The sequence below is a fragment of the Pristiophorus japonicus genome, chromosome 6 (genome assembly GCF_044704955.1).
Source record: "Pristiophorus japonicus isolate sPriJap1 chromosome 6, sPriJap1.hap1, whole genome shotgun sequence".
Taxonomy (NCBI): domain Eukaryota; kingdom Metazoa; phylum Chordata; class Chondrichthyes; family Pristiophoridae; genus Pristiophorus; species Pristiophorus japonicus.
Genome location: NC_091982.1, coordinates 215589997 through 215606475, shown reverse-complemented (window position 1 = coordinate 215606475; position 16479 = coordinate 215589997). Strand labels below are relative to the sequence as shown.

The following is a 16479-nucleotide window of genomic DNA, read 5'->3' as shown; positions in this document are numbered from 1 at the left end:
TTGCCATTTTTCCAGCTTTTTGACGAGGTTCACGGCGCTCGGGGATCACGTCAGTTAAGGAGGTCAGGTTTTCAATGTGTATTTATTCTCCTGAATCGTTGAAAGCTGCAAATGTGGTATAAAAGCTATAATTTCACAAATGTTCACTTTCCAATCTTAGATGCTGGAGCCTTCACGGTTTGGAATACACATTTGAGCTTTGTGTAGGTTGGAAGCGTTTGGAGTAAACTCTCCATCTACTGTCACCTCCTTGGAACAACCTTTCTCACGATTGACAGATCACTTCTGGCAATCCAACCTGGCCTGCCATCTATTCCCATCAGCATCTGTGCCCTTGGAAAAAAAAAAATCTTACTTTGGTCCTCAGGTTCCCACCATGATCAGCCTCAACACCAGCATCACCAGCATCACCAACCTTCTCTGCAATCAACTGATGTTGCACAGGACAGCGGGCATCAGCACCCAACCACATTGCTGCCTGGGAGGCCAGGGATGGCCAAACCATGGCAAAATTTACTTCAGTTGACGCTATAGACCCTGGCTGCCACATGATGCACCAGGTTGGCACCATCCCACACCAGCACCATAAAGCATCCCTGCAATGCCCAAGCCATTCCTTTCACACTCATTACTATTGCACCATGTTATGTCGCACCATTCACTGCAACTCATTATGCACACAAATCTGTCCAAGAAGGCCAAGTGTTGAAAAAAAAGATTCTAATGTTTGACAACACATTAGTAGAAACTTTACATAAACATTGGCTAAAAGACCCAAGTGCCTACCCTTGTGTGTTGTTAATTGGTATGATTGGACTAGGATGAGTGTGAGTGTGAGGGGTTGCTAGTGAGTTGGGGAAGTAATAATGTAGATAGCGAGGGATGAGTGGAGGTACAAGGTGAGAGAGATTTTTCCAAGGAGGTGACAGTAGATAGATTGCAAAGTGCCACAGTACAGCGGTACCTGGGGGTACTTGTGCATGAAACACAAAAGGATAGTATGCAGGTACAGCAAGTGATCAGGAAGGCTAATGAATCTTGGCTTTTATTGCAAAGGGGATGGAGTATAAAAGCAAGGATGTCTTGTTACAGCTGTACAGGGTATTGGTGAGGCCACACCTGGAATACTGTTTTGGTTTCCATATTTAAGAAAGGATATACTTGCTGTGGAGACAGTTCAGAGAAGGTTCACTAGGTTGATTCCGGGGATGAGTGGGTTGACGTATGAGGAAAGGTTGAGTAGGTTGGGCCTCTACTCATTGGAATTCAGAAGAATGAGAGGTGATCTTATCGAAACGTATAAGATTATGAGGGGGCTTGACAAGGTGGATGCAGAGAGGATGTTTCTACTGGTGGGAGAGACTAGAACTAGGAGGGCATGATCTTAGGATAAGGGACCACCCATTTAGAACTGAAATGAGGAGAAATTTTTTCTCTCAGAGGGTTGTGAATCTGTGGAATTTGCTGCCTCAGAGAGCTGTGGAAGCTGGGACATTAAGTAAATTTAAGACAGAAATAGACAGTTTCTTAAACGACAAGAGGATAGGGATTATGGGGAGCGGGCAGGGAAGTGGAGCTGAGTCTATGATCAGATTAGCCATGATCTTATTGAATGGTGGAGCAGGCTTGAGGGACCTTGTGGCCTACTCCTGCTCCTATTTCTTATGTTCTTATGTAAGTTGATTGAGTAAGGATGTACAGGAGTAGGGTAGGGAAGGCGGATTGATGGGGATATGATGAGTGGCACAGCAGGATGAGGTTGAATATGACTTTGCAGTAAGGTTTCATGATCTACTGAGATCATTGAAAGGTTTGCGTCACTGCAGCCAGGTCCTCCTGACGACATCCCTGCTTGTGTCCTCCTGTGCAATATTGGTCTCTTCCACCCATTGGATGGGAAGAGAACCTCCCTGTTTGCTGTGACTCCCTCCATAAGCATATGGAGGGAGTCATGGGAGAGCCTGGGTGCAGCAGTGCACCTTTGTGCAGTGCTTGTCAGTGTTTGCAGCACCTCAATGCTGTCGAACTCTGACAGCACAACTGTTAAAATCAATCTGGACGTGGTCCCTTTAAGGAAACCAGCTGATGACACATCAAATATCATCAGATCCATTTCCTTTTAATTGGTCAGGAACCTCGCTGGGCAGGCTTAACAAGCCCCATCAACGTAAAATCATTTGGAGAGAGCAGGCTGCAGCCAACAGCGGGCCGAAACATTGCTAAAGATCTTGGGCGCCCTGGATTTGCCTCGGTTGGCAAAATTGTGGCCATAGTGTTGGTGACTCTTATGTGCTATGCATACAATTTGGGCACTACATCACTATTCTTTTGACACTTAACAGGTAAGATTTCTTCTGTGCACCATTTTAGTGAAACTGTAAATGTTACTGTGTTTACAATTTTGCTACTAATGAAGGAAATTGTCACCATAAGTGGCAGAGAGGGCAAACATCCCATGAAACAATTAAAACCTTGTTCATGTAGTAACACTGGGATTAAGATTACTGGTGCTGAATATATTCCATCCTGCTATTTACTTCTGGTCCATAAACACTTGTAGAGTGCAAAACCTGAAGATTTGGGGGATTGTTTATTAAAATCAAGTACATTAATTATTTATATACACAGGCCTGGCATTTGCTGTCCGGATGACAGACATTTGCCATCATTCCATCTGTGAAACTGACCGCAACTTCGGGATTTGGCGCAAAGCGGAAATCCTAAAGTTGTGGTCTGTCATTCACTGCTCCGATGCACCACCCCCCAAAAGAACCGACTATCTGTGTAATCACTCAAATCAGGGAAACTGATGAAAACTTCGGCTATTCCGCAGTAATACCCCACTAAAAGTTAGACACAAAGGGATTAGGTGTAACTGGGGTTTTAACAGAGTATTAACTGGTAATCAAAGGTTATGGGCCTGAAAAACTCCTTTTAATTTTGTGCAGTGTCAAATTTATCCATTTTAATAAAAATAAAAATCTTTTAAGAAACTTAAAAAAAAAAAGATTTTTCGGCTTTATTTCAGGTTTGCCTCCCCACCCACCGCCATGTGAGAACCCCAATCTTTGTTTTGCTCTCTCAAAGCTCTTAAAATTCTAACTTTCTAAAATGCTACTCACTTCCTGCTTTGCTGTCTGAGAATTCTGCATTTTGATTGGCTGCTTAGACAGCTTGCTGATGTCACAGCAGCTCTCACCATGGAATTCCCACTATACTACATTGATTTGAATAATGCGTCAGGAAACCCGAACTTCTTGACACAGAAATCATGAGATCCTTGTGTGAAGCTTAATTCAGGGGCAGCGGTGAACGCCTTCACTTCGCCACTGACCGCAAATTCCAGGCCAATGTATTTACTGGAAAGAAATACCCAGACAAATGAGTACAGTAGGAATTTTATTCTGATCCACCGCAGTTTCAATCTCCCTAAACATCTAAATCTAACTTGTTTAATGGCAGTATTTGATATTTCCAAGCTTCAAAATGCCGATCCAAAAGAATAGAGCTTTCACTGCTCAATTTGCTGGTCCCCTGCTCATTTTCACACCTAAATGGACATCAATTAATAAGGCATAATGAAACGGATATATGGCCTACAGGAAATAATTAACTTTTATTTAATGACTGAAATTACTGTTCAACTCACAAGCTCCTATTACTGGAGCTAAAGAACACTGCCAGAGGTAGGACCTTAAGCTTGACTATCTCTTTCCTACATCAAAACAAAATGTTACTAGTGTCCTTTTCATTGAGTTAGCCATTATAAATGGGAAAAAAGGAGGGGAAATCAGAACACTTATATGGAATGCCTTTTTGGGACAAAGATATTCATTATAGACAGCAAGTAAAGCTTGGCTGACCATCAATCCATTCCCAATCGTGCCTTCCTCACAGGTTCCTGAGCTGTTAGTAATGGTTACGTGAAGCTGACAACATTGAGACAGTGGCCAGTGACAGGGATAGAAAAGTAGTCAATAGCAGTATCATTGTTCCTTGCTGCTAGAACCACTTACTAATGTAAAACAAGTCCCAAAGTGCTTTTCAGATAGGCGTATGGAACCAGATGCTAAGCAAAGCGACAGGGAGAGGAGGTTGGATGACCAAATGCTTGACCGAAGAGGTGGGTTTTGAGGAAGTTTTTAAAAAAGGGGAGGCAGAGAGAAAGAAAGAAAGAAAGAGAGAGAATTGGAGACGGAGTTAGCTAGGTTTAGGCAGAGAATTCCAGAGATTCGGATCAACCTGACTGAAGACGCTGTTATTGGTTAGTGAAAGAAGAGGAGAAAGCACAAGTAGCCAGGTTCAATAGAATAGCAAGTTCTTGGGGAAGCGTACAGGGAGAGAAGAGGTTTCAGAGAGAGAGAGTGGGGCAAAGCCACGGAAAGGTTTAAATTTGAAGTGTTAGGAATGGAGAGGTAGTGCAGATTAGTGAGGAGTGGGGTGATGGGCTGGAAGGACTTGGTAAAGGTCAAGGTACATACAGCAGAGTTTGGGCGGATAGGAGTTTATGGAGGGTGGACGATGAGGATATTAAGTAGAGAGTTGCCGTAATCGAGGTTGGAGGTGCCAAAGGCAGTTAAAAAGGGTTTCAGCAACAGAGGGACTGAGGTAGTGATAAAACAGACAACTTGTAGCGTTGGAAGTAAAAAGGTCTTCGTGATGGAGAAGATACAAGCCTAGAAATTAGTTCCGGGGTGGCGCAAAACAGGCAGCATAGGATCGGCCGTCCCTTGGAATCGAGGAAGACTTGCTTCCACTCTTAACATGAGTACTTTAGGTGGTGTACAGTCCACTACGAGAACTACAGACTGTCACAAGTGGTACAGATAGTTGTTGAGGGAAGGGGTGGGTGGAACTAATTTACCGCACGTTCTTTCCTCTGCCTGCGCTGGATTTCTGCAAGCTCTCGGTGACGAGACTCGAGGTGCTCAGCACCCTCCCGGATGCACTTCCTCTACTCAGGCCAGGGAATTCAAGGTGTCAGTGGGGATGTTGCGCTTTCAGGGAGGCTTTGAGGGTGTCCTTGTAACGTTTCCGCTGCCCACTTTTGGTTCGTTTGCTATGAAGGAGTTCCGAGTAGAGCACTTGCTTTCGGAGTCTCGTGTCCGGCATGAGAACTATGTGGCCTGCCCAGCAGAGCTGATCAAGTGTGGTCAGTGCTTCAATACTGGGTATGTTGGACTGGTCGAGGATGCTAACTATTCAGTACCAGTGCGGTCAATGCAACAGAGTTCAGGCGCTGCGTATAACGGGCGGCCAATCTGATACCGGCTGTTTTGCGCCACCGCCCAAGATGAATTTCTAGGCCATAATGCATTAAGCTCAGTTCAGGATTGAATAGGACTTAGACTTAGAATAGGTTTAGTCTGAGACAGCAGCAAGAGAGAGGGGAGGGGGGGGGGCTTGGGGGAGGTAGAAGGGAGCAAATTTTGGGCAGGGGCTGAAGATGAAGATGATGTCTTCAGTATTCATGGGCAGCTCGCCGATTGGAATGAGTGGGAAATCTGGCCGTTCCTACATGGAGCCAAGCAGACATAACTAGTTATGGGGGTGGGGAGGTTGGCATTCACAGGAAGAAGGGGAGGTGGACAGGCTGGCGGTGGGTGGCACAGATTTGTGTGGGACCTGGAGCTCCTGCTAACCCCACATAAAGCAATGCCACTGTGTTTCTGGCCGTGTTTTATGAATTTCCTGCAGGAGTTGCTTGAAGGACTGCTGGTTAGGTCACTCAGTGGCTGGAGCATGCACTGTGCTGCTACAGCCATTGGTACCTCAGTATTGCATCGGAATCCTACAACAAGAACAATTTGCATAAATATAGTGCCTTTACATAGAATTACATAGATTGGCTGTTTCTCAGGCCATTCCGCCCAACTAGTCCATGTGGTCTTTATGCTCCACGCGAACCTCCTCCCAACTCTCTTTATTTCACCCCATCAGCATATCCTTCTATACCTTTCCCTCATGTATATCTAGCTTCCCTTTAAATGCATCCATGCTATTTGCCTAAAATATTCCATGTGGCAGCAAGTTCCACATTCTCACCACTCTCTGGGTGAAGTAGTTTATAGCAAATAGTACTTTACAGGACAGCCAATGAGCACTGCTGCCTCTTTTGTGCATTTCCTGGCGAGGCTATTTTGTTATCAAAAAGAGCTGAGCTCGGCAACATTACTCCTGTTTTGCATCCTTTGGAGACCAAGGGTCTGACATTCAGCCTCCCTAAAAGGCCACTTACAGCCTGAAATTGGCGGCCAGGTGGCGGAGTCAAGTGGTTGCCGACTTCCGGTCCAATGGTCACCACCAGCGAAATTCATCTTGGGGATTTTCCTGGTGGTCCCCACTTCCGCCAACCATCCAAAGTGTGTCATCAAAGCGCGCACTGTCGCTCTCCCGCACCTCGATGGCACACCCTGCGAATTTTAGATGGAAAAATCCTAAATGCGCCGTGCGGTGCCCCGGACAGCTTTTTCTGTCGGTGCATCTTCCTTTCACTGAGCTTCAGCAGCCCTTCAAGGGGAGGGCGCACTGCCGCGGCCGCCATGTTTTTCTTTTTGTCGGCCGATTTCCCGATCAGCTGGACAATTATGGTCCCGGGTTCAGCCGGGCCGCCAACAGGCAGTCTGGCACCCCCTCTTGGATGCCAGGCCACCGGCCCGGCCAAAACACTCCTTGGTGGCCCAGTGGCCGAGCCTAAATAATTGCTGCTTCTTTACCCTTTGAACGAGGGGAGAGGCATGGTGATGCACACATGTACTGATGTCAGCACCGCTCCGCCGCTGACCGACAGTGGCGGAGACTCCGCCCCACCCACCACTTCAGCCCCTCGAGTATTTACCGCCGCACTTTCGCTCCCATTATGACCAACTTCTGGTCCACTCCAAAAAAAAGTGCCAAGGAGCTGAAAATGGATCAAGAGTCCACCTCGCCTGACTCGATGGTAAAAACACTTAGAAAATGATGGGCACGCCAGGTTTCCAGATGATGAATTTCTACCCCCAGGTACACGAGCAGAGTGAGCACAGCCTTCATATCAACCGTAATAAAATTGTTATAGTTTGAAGGAAGTGTGTAAGTGCACTGTACTACAAAGTATGTGTGTCAATTATTGTCTGATTATGCGAAAGTGAAGGGCCTTGGTACGATTTAAAGGTGCTATATAAATGTATAGTTGTTGGTGTATAGAGTACGCTGTTAAATTTAGTGAAATGATCGATAACCAAGGAAAATCATTTTCTTGTTTGGTTCTATCAGATTTCATAGAATCATGGAAACATATAGCATGTTTTAATATAGTAAAACATCCAAACTAGGATAGGATCCTAATTTGCATATTAGAAATAGGCTCCACTCTAATGGCCCCTTTTTAAAAAAAAAAATTAGTTGTTCCTGGGATGTGGGTGGCGCTGGCAAGGCCAGCATTTATTGCCCATCCCTAATTGCTCTTGAAAAGGTAGTGCAGAGCCGCCTTCTTGAACCCGCTACAGTCTGTGTGGTGAAGGTACTCCAACAGTGCTGTTAGGGAGGGAGTTCCAGGATTTTGACTCTGTGATGATAATGAAGGAGTGGCGATATATTTCCAAGTCAGTATGGTGTACAACTTTGCAGCTGATGGTGTTCCTATGACCCTGTTGCCCTTGTCCTTGTCCTTCTAGGTGGTAGAGGTTGCAGGTTTGGGAGGTGTTGCTGAAGAAGCCTTGGTGAGTTGCTGCAGTGCACCTTGTTGATGTTACACACTGCAGCCATGTTGCGTCATTGGTGGAGGGAGTGAATGTTTATGGTGGTGGATAAGGTGCCAATCAAGCGGATTGCTTTGTCCTGGATGATGTCGAGCTTCTGGAGTGTTGTTGCAGCTGCACTCATCCAGGCAAGTGGAGAATATTCCATTAAACTCTTGATTTACGCCTTGTGGAAAGACTTTGGGGAGTCAGGTGGTGAGACACTTGCCACAGAATACCAGCTCTTGTAGCCACGGTATTTATGTGGCTGGTCCAGTTAAGTTTCTGGTCAATGGTGACCCTCAGAATGTTGATGGTGGGGGAATTCAGTAATGGTACTGCTATTGAATGTCATGGAGAGGTGGTTAGACTCGCACTTGTTGGAAATAGTCATTGCCTGGCACTTGTGGAAAAAACATTCGCGCCACACATCAGCCCAAGACTGAATGTCGTCCTGGTCTTGTTGCATGCGGACATGGACTGCTTCATTATCTGAGGAGCTGTGAATGGCACTGAACATTTGTTCAATCATCTTCTGACTTTATGATGGAGGGAAGTTCATTGATGAAGCAGTTGAGGATGGTTGGGTCTAGGACATTGATCCGAGGAACTCCTGCAGTAGTGTCCTAGAGCGGAGATGATTGACCTCCAGTAACTATAGCCATCTTCCTTTATGCTCGGTATGACTCCAGCCAGTGGTGAGTTGTACCCCTGATTCCCGGTGACTTAAACTTTACTAGGGGTCTTTGATGCCACTCTTGGTCAATTGCTGCCTTGATGTCAAGGGCAGTCGCACTCCACTCACCTCTGGAATTCAGCTCTTTTGTCCATGTTTGGACCAAAACTGTATTGAGGTCTGGAGCCGAGTGGTCCTGGCAGAACTCAAACTGAACTTCGCTGAGCAGGGTATTGGTGAGTACATGTCGCTTGATAACACTGTTGACAACACTTCCATTGCTTTGATAATTGAAAGTAGACTGATGGGGCGGTAATTGGCCAGGTTGGATATGTCCTGCTTTTTGTAGACAGGACATAGCTGGGCAATTTTCCACATTGTCGGGTAGATGCCAGTGTTGTAGCTGTAACAGCTTGGCTAGAGGCGTGGTTAGTTCAGCAGGAACAGCTTGGCTAGAGGCGTGGCTAGTTCAGCAGGGATGTTTGTTGAGGCCCATAGCCTTTGTTGTATCCAGTGCGCTCAGCCATTTCATGATATCACAGAGTGAATCGAGTCGGCTGAAGACTGGATTCTGTGATGGTGCGGACCTCAGGAGGAGGCCGATATGGATCATCCACTCGGCACTTTTGGCTGAAGATGATTGCAAAGCAGTGTCATTTGCACTTGTGTGCTGGGCTCTGCCATCATTGAGTATGGGGATATTCATGGAGCCTCTTCCTCCTGTTAGTTGTTTAATGATCAACATTCACAACTGGATGGTGCTGGACTGCAGTGTTTTGATTTAATCTGTTGATTGTGGGATTGCTAAGCTCTAGCTCGTGCTGTTCCTGGCATGCTCTTCTGCTCTCCTTATTGAACCAGAGTTGGTCCCTTAGCTTGATGGTAATAGTAGAGTGAGGGATATGCCTGCCTAGGAGGTTACAGATTGTGGTGGAATACAATTTCGCTGCTGCCGATGACCCACAGCATCTTATGGATGCCCAGTTTTGAGCTGCTGGATCTGTCCCCCAACCAGACTTCATTCTGTGTCCTTGCTACCCTCAGTGCTTCTTCCAAGTGGTGTTCAACATGGTGGGGTACTGATTCATCAGCTGAGGGTGTTAATCTGCAGGAAGTTTCCTTGTTGCACCTGAAGCCGTGAGACTTCATGTTGAGTCAATGTTGAGGATTCCCAGGGCCACTCTCTTCCGACTGTATACCACTGTGCCACCACCCTTAATGGGATCGCCTGGGGAAGCTGGCAGTCTGAGCTGTACCGGCCGCAGTGATGGAAGGAATGTCTACCTAAGGTAAGTGTGATTGTTTTTTTATTTTTGCGATTTATGTTGATGTGGCATCAGTAAATGTATTGAGAATGTTTTTGTGATTCTTTTGCCGATTCTTTTCCCCCAACGCTCTGAACTCGGGATTTTCAGTTGTTCTGCCGGTCTAGCACCCTAAAAGCAGTGTGGAAGCCTCCCTTAGTGCTCCGCTCCACACTCGGGGCCCAGCTGATGAATTTTGCGGCTGTAGACGCAAACCATTTCCCGGCGCAAAATTTACTGCTCTGCCTGGATTAATGCCACAAAAGAGCCACGATTGAATTTCCACCCAATGTCTTTCTCAGGCTGAAGTTTCAACTCATTATGAATGGCTTGACAAAGTCAAATTAATTCTGCCACTACAGAATACTTACATTTATGGTTCTTTGATCAAATATGAAGCATTTCATAAAGCTTTACTCTGAATGGAGACGTACACAAAAAAACACATTGTAAAATAAGGAAAGACTTGGATTTCTAAAGCGCCTTTCACGATCAATTTTACAGCCAATGAAGTACTTTTGAAGCATAGTCACTGTTGTAATGTAGGAAACGCGGCAGCCAATTTGCACACAGCAAGTTAGAGTGGGTGAGAGCTCAGATGAACAGGATCCCAAGAAAGAATGCAAAAGGCAGGAGGCAACAGAGCAGAGTAGCACTGGGGTAAGTGTAAACCACAAGGTGATAGGAAGGGACAATATAAAGGGGCTGCAGGAGGGGTCAAAACTAAAAATCATAGTTTAAAAACTAGTATTAAAACACTCTACCTAAATGCACGCAGCATTCAAAATAAAGTAAATAAGTTGACGGCACAAATCATTACAAATGGGTATGATTTGGTGGCCATTACAGAAACGTGGTTGCAGGGTGGCCAAGACTGGGAATTAAATATACAGGGGTATCTGATAATTCGGAAAGATAGACAAGAAGGGAAAGGAGGTGGGGTAGCTCTGTTAATAAAGGATGATATCAGGGCAGTTGTGAGAGACGATATTGGCTCTAATGAACAAAATGTTGAATCATTGTGGGTGGAGATTAGAGATAGTAAGGGGAAAAAGTCACTGGTGGGCGTAGTTTATAGGCCCCAAAATAATAACTTCACGGTGGGGCGGGCAATAATCAAGGGAATAATGGAGGCACGTGAAAAAGGAACGGCAGTAATCATGGGTGATTTTAACCTACATATCAATTGGTCAAATCAAATCACACGGGGTAGCCTTGAGGAGGAATTCATAGAATGCATAAGGGATTGTTTCTTAGAACAGTATGTTACAGAACCTACAAGGGAGCAAGCTATCTTAGATCTGGTCCTGTGTAATGAGACAGGAATAATAAACGATCTTCTAGTAAAAGATCCTCTCGGAATGAGTGATCACAGTATGGTTGAATTTGTAATACAGATTGCGGATGAGGAAGTAGTGTCTCAAACGAGCATACTATGCTTAAACAAAGGGGACTACAGTGGGATGAGGGCAGAGTTGGCTAAAGTAGACTGGAGACACAGACAAAACGGTGGCACAATTGAGGAACAGTGGAGGACATTTAAGGAGCTCTTTCATAGTGCTCAACAAAAATATATTCCAGTGAAAAAGAAGGGCGGTAAGAGAAGGGATAACCAGCCGTGGATAACCAAGGAAATAAAGGAGAGTATCAAATTAAAAACCAATGCATATAAGGTGGCCAAGGTTAGTGGGAAACTAGCAGATTGGGAAAATTTTAAACGACAGCAAAGAATGACTAAAAAAGCAATAAAGAAAGGAAAGATAGATTACGAAGGTAAACTTGCGCAAAACATAAAAACAGATAGTAAAAGCTTTTCCCGATATATAAAACGGAAAAGAGTAACAAAAGTAAATGTTGGTCCCTTAGAAGATGAGAAGGGGGATTTAATAATGGGAAATGTGGAAATGGCTGAGACCGTAAACAATTATTTTGCTTCGGTCTTCACAGTGAAAGACACAAAAACCATGCCAAAAATTGCTGGTCACGGAAATGTGGGAAGGGAGGACCTTGAAATAATCACTATCACTAGGGGGGTAGTGCTGGACAGGCTAATGGGACTCAAGGTAGACAAGTCCCCTGGTCCTGATGAAATGCATCCCAGGGTATTAAAAGAGATGGCGGAAGTTATAGCAGATGCATTCGTTATAACCTACCAAAATTCTCTGGACTCTGGGGAGGTACCAGCTGATTGGAAAGCAGCTAATGTAACGCCTCTGTTTAAAAAAGGGGGCAGACAAAAGGCAGGTAACTATAGGCCGGTTAGTTTAACATCTGTAGTGGGGAAAATGCTTGAAGCTATCATCAGTCGAGGAGGCGGGAGCTCGGAGCAGCGCGAGTCCGGGTTCGGCGAGAGGCCTATAAAAGCCAGCGGGAGTCGAGCAGTCAGTCGAGGAGGCGGGAGCTCGGAGCAGCGCGAGTCTGGGGTCGGCGAGAGGCGTGCCTTTGCAGCTACAGGGAGAAGGCAAAGAAAGAAACAAAGGTGACGTCACAGCCTAGGGGGTAAGTGATTGGCTGATGATTGGTGAGTAGTTTTTCTTTTTCTTCTTATATTAGTCAGTAACTTTTAACATTGTTGTTGCCAATTTAAGTGTATCTAAGGGTTAAGTCATGGCAGGAGAGCTCGGTCGGGTGTTCTGCTCCTCCTGTACCATGTGGGAACTCAGGGACACTTCCAGTGTCCCTGACGACTACGTGTGCGGGAAGTGTGTCCACCTCAAGCTCCTGACAGTCCGCGTTACGGAATTGGAGCTGAGGGTGGATTCACTCTGGAGCATCCACGATGCTGAGAATGACGTGAGTATCACGTGTAGTGAGTTGGTCTTACCGCAGGGAAAGGGTCCACAGCCAGATAGGGAATGGAAGACCAGCAGGAAGAGTAGTGCAAGGAAGGTAGTGCAGGGGTCCCCTGCGGTCATCCCCCTGCAAAACAGATACACCGTTTTGAGTACTGTTGAGGGGAATGACTCATCAGGGGAGGGCAGCAGCAGCCAAGTTCATGGCACCGTGGCTGGCTCTGCTGCACAGGAGGGCAAGAAAAAGAGTGGGACAGCAATAGTGATAGCGGATTCAATGGTGAGGGGAATAGATAGGCATTTCTGCGGCCGCGACCGAGACTCCAGGATGGTATGTTGCCTCCCTGGTGCAAGGGTCAAGGATGTCTCGGAGCGGGTGCAGGACATTCTGAAATGGGAGGGAGAACAGCCAGTTGTCGTGGTGCACATTGGTACCAACGACATAGGTAAAAAAAGGGATGAGGTCCTACGAAACGAATTTAAGGAGCTAGGAGCTAAATTAAAAAGTAGGAACTCAAAAGTAGTAATCTCGGGATTGCTACCAGTGCCACGTGATAGTCAGAGTAGGAATCGCAGGATAGCGCAGATGAATACGTGGCTTGAGCAGTGGTGCAGCAGGGAGGGATTCAAATTCCTGGGGCATTGGGACCGGTTCTGGGGGAGGTGGGACCAGTACAAACCGGACGGTCTGCACCTGGGCAGGACCGGAACCAATGTCCTAGGGGGAGTGTTTGCTCATGCTGTTGGGGAGGATTTAAACTAATATGGCAGGGGGATGGGAACCAATGCAGGGAGACAGAGGGAAACAAAAAGGAGGCAAAAGCAAAAGACAGAAAGGAGATGAGGAAAAGTGGAGAGCAGAGAAACCCAAGGCAAAGAACAAAAAGGGCCACTGTACAGCAAAATTCTAAAAGGACAAAGGGTGTTAAAAAAACAAGCCTGAAGGCTTTGTGTCTTAATGCAATGAGTATCCGCAATAAGGTGGATGAATTAATTGTGCAAATAGATGTTAACAAATATGATGTGATTGGGATTACGGAGACGTGGCTCCAGGATGATCAGGGCTGGGAACTCAACATTCAGGGGTATTCAACATTCAGGGGTATTCAACATTCAGGAAGGATAGAATAAAAGGAAAAGGAGGTGGGGTAGCATTGCTGGTTAAAGAGGAGATTAATGCAATAGTTAGGAAAGACATTAGCTTGGATGATGTGGAATCTATATGGGTAAAGCTGCAGAACACCAAAGGGCAATAAACGTTAGTAGGAGTTGTGTACAGACCTCCAAACAGTAATAGGGATGTTGGGGAGGGCATCAAACAGGAAATTAGGGGTGCATGCAATAAAGGTGTAGCAGTTATAATGGGTGACTTTAATATGCACATAGATTGGGCTAGCCAAACTGGAAGCAATATGGTGGAGGAGGATTTCCTGGAGTGCATAAGGGATGGTTTTCTAGACCAATATGTTGAGGAACCAACTAGGGGGGAGGCCATCTTAGACTGGGTGTTGTGTAATGAGAGAGGATTAATTAGCAATCTCGTTGTGCGAGGCCCCTTGGGGAAGAGTGACCATAATATGGTGGAATTCTGCATTAGGATGGAGAATGAAACAGTAAATTCAGAGACCATGGTCCAGAACTTAAAGAAGGGTAACTTGAAGGTATGAGGCGTGAATTGGCTAGGATAGATTGGCGAATGATACTTAGGGAGTTGACTGTGGATGGGCAATGGCAGACAGTTAGAGACCGCATGGATGAATTACAACAATTGTACATTCCTGTCTGGCGTAAAAATAAAAAAGGGAAGGTGGCTCAACCGTGGCTATCTAGGGAAATCAGGGATAGTATTAAAGCCAAGGAAGTGGCATACAAATTGGCCAGAAATAGTAGCGAACCTGGGGACTGGGAGAAATTTAGAACTCAGCAGAGGAGGACAAAGGGTTTGATTAGGGCAGGGAAAATGGAGTACGAGAAGAAGCTTGCAGGGAACATTAAGACGGATTGCAAAAGTTTCTATAGGTATGTAAAGAGAAAAAGGTTAGTAAAGACAAACGTAGGTCCCCTGCAGTCAGAATCAGGGGAAGTCATAACGGGGAACAAAGAAATGGCAGACCAATTGAACAAGTACTTTGGTTCGGTATTCACTAAGGAGGATACAAACAACCTTCCGGATATAAAAGGGGTCAGAGGGTCTAGTAAGGAGGGGGAACTGAGGGAAATCTTTATTAGTCGGGAAATTGTGTTGGGGAAATTGATGGGATTGAAGGCCGATAAATCCCCAGGGCCTGATGGACTGCATCCCAGAGTACTTAAGGAGGTGGCCTTGGAAATAGCGGATGCATTGACAGTCATTTTCCAACATTCCATTGATTCTGGATCAGTTCCTATGGAGTGGAGGGTAGCCAATGTAACCTCACTTTTTAAAAAAGGAGGGAGAGAGAAAACAGGGAATTATAGACCAGTCAGCCTGACCTCAGTAGTGGGTAAAATGATGGAATCAATTATTAAGGATGTCATAGCAGTGCATCTGGAAAATGGTGACATGATAGGTCCAAGTCAGCATGGATTTGTGAAAGGGAAATCATGCTTGACAAATCTTCTGGAATTTTTTGAGGATGTTTCCAGTAAAGTGGACAAAGGAGAACCAGTTGATGTGGTATATTTGGACTTTCAGAAGGCTTTCGACAAGGTCCCACACAAGAGATTAATGTGCAAAGTTAAAGCACATGGGATTGGGGGTAGTGTGCTGACGTGGATTGAGAACTGGTTGTCAGACAGGAAGCAAAGAGTAGGAGTAAACGGGTACTTTTCAGAATAGCAGGCAGTGACTAGTGGGGTGCCGCAAGGTTCTGTGCTGGGGCCCCAGCTGTTTACATTGTACATTAATGATTTAGACGAGGGGATTAAATGCAGTATCTCCAAATTTGCGGATGACACTAAGTTGGGTGGCAGTGTGAGCTGCGAGGAGGATGCTATGAGGCTGCAGAGTGACTTGGATAGGTTAGGTGAGTGGGCAAATGCATGGCAGATGAAGTATAATGTGGATAAATGTGAGGTTATCCACTTTGGTGGTAAAAACAGAGAGACAGACTATTATCTGAATGGTGACAGATTAGGAAAAGGGAAGGTGCAACGAGACCTGGGTGTCATGGTACATCAGTCATTGAAGGTTAGCATGCAGGTACAGCAGGCGGTTAAGAAAGCAAATGGCATGTTGGCCTTCATAGCGAGGGGATTTGAATACAGGGGCAGGGAGGTGTTGCTACAGTTGTACAGGGCCTTGGTGAGGCCACACCTGGAGTATTGTGTACAGTTTTGGTCTCCTAACTTGAGGAAGGACATTCTTGCTATTGAGGGAGTGCAGCGAAGATTCACCAGACTGATTCCCGGGATGGCGGGACTGACCTATCAAGAAAGACTGGATCAACTGGGCTTGTATTCACTGGAGTTCAGAAGAATGAGAGGGGACCTCATGGAAACGTTTAAAATTCTGACGGGTTTAGACAGGTTAGATGCAGGAAGAATGTTCCCAATGTTGGGGAAGTCCAGAACCAGGGGTCACAGTCTGAGGATAAGGGGTAAGCCATTTAGGACCGAGATGAGGAGAAACTTCTTCACCCAGAGAGTGGTGAACCTGTGGAATTCTCTACCACAGAAAGTAGTTGAGGCCAATTCACTAAATATATTCAAAAGGGAGTTGGATGAAGTCCTTACTACTCGGGGGATCAAGGGTTATGGCGAGAAAGCAGGATGGGTGTACTGAAGTTTCATGTTCAGCCATGAACTCATTGAATGGCGGTGCAGGCTAGAAGGGCTGAATGGCCTGCTCCTGCACCTATTTTCTATGTTTCTATGTTAAGGAAGAAATAGCAGGACATCTAGATAGGAATAGTGCAATCAAGCAGACGCAACATGGATTCATGAAGGGGAAATCATGTTTAACTAATTTACTGGAATTCTTTAAGGATATAACGAGCATGGTGGATAGA

At 45.7% G+C, this 16479-nt stretch overlaps 1 protein-coding gene across 1 annotated transcript in view; it reads right to left on the bottom strand.

Moving 5' to 3' along the window:
* ap1s3a (adaptor related protein complex 1 subunit sigma 3a) overlaps positions 1–16479 on the bottom strand; it is a 61977-nt gene that overhangs the window by 12158 nt on the left and 33340 nt on the right. The window lies entirely within an intron of this gene.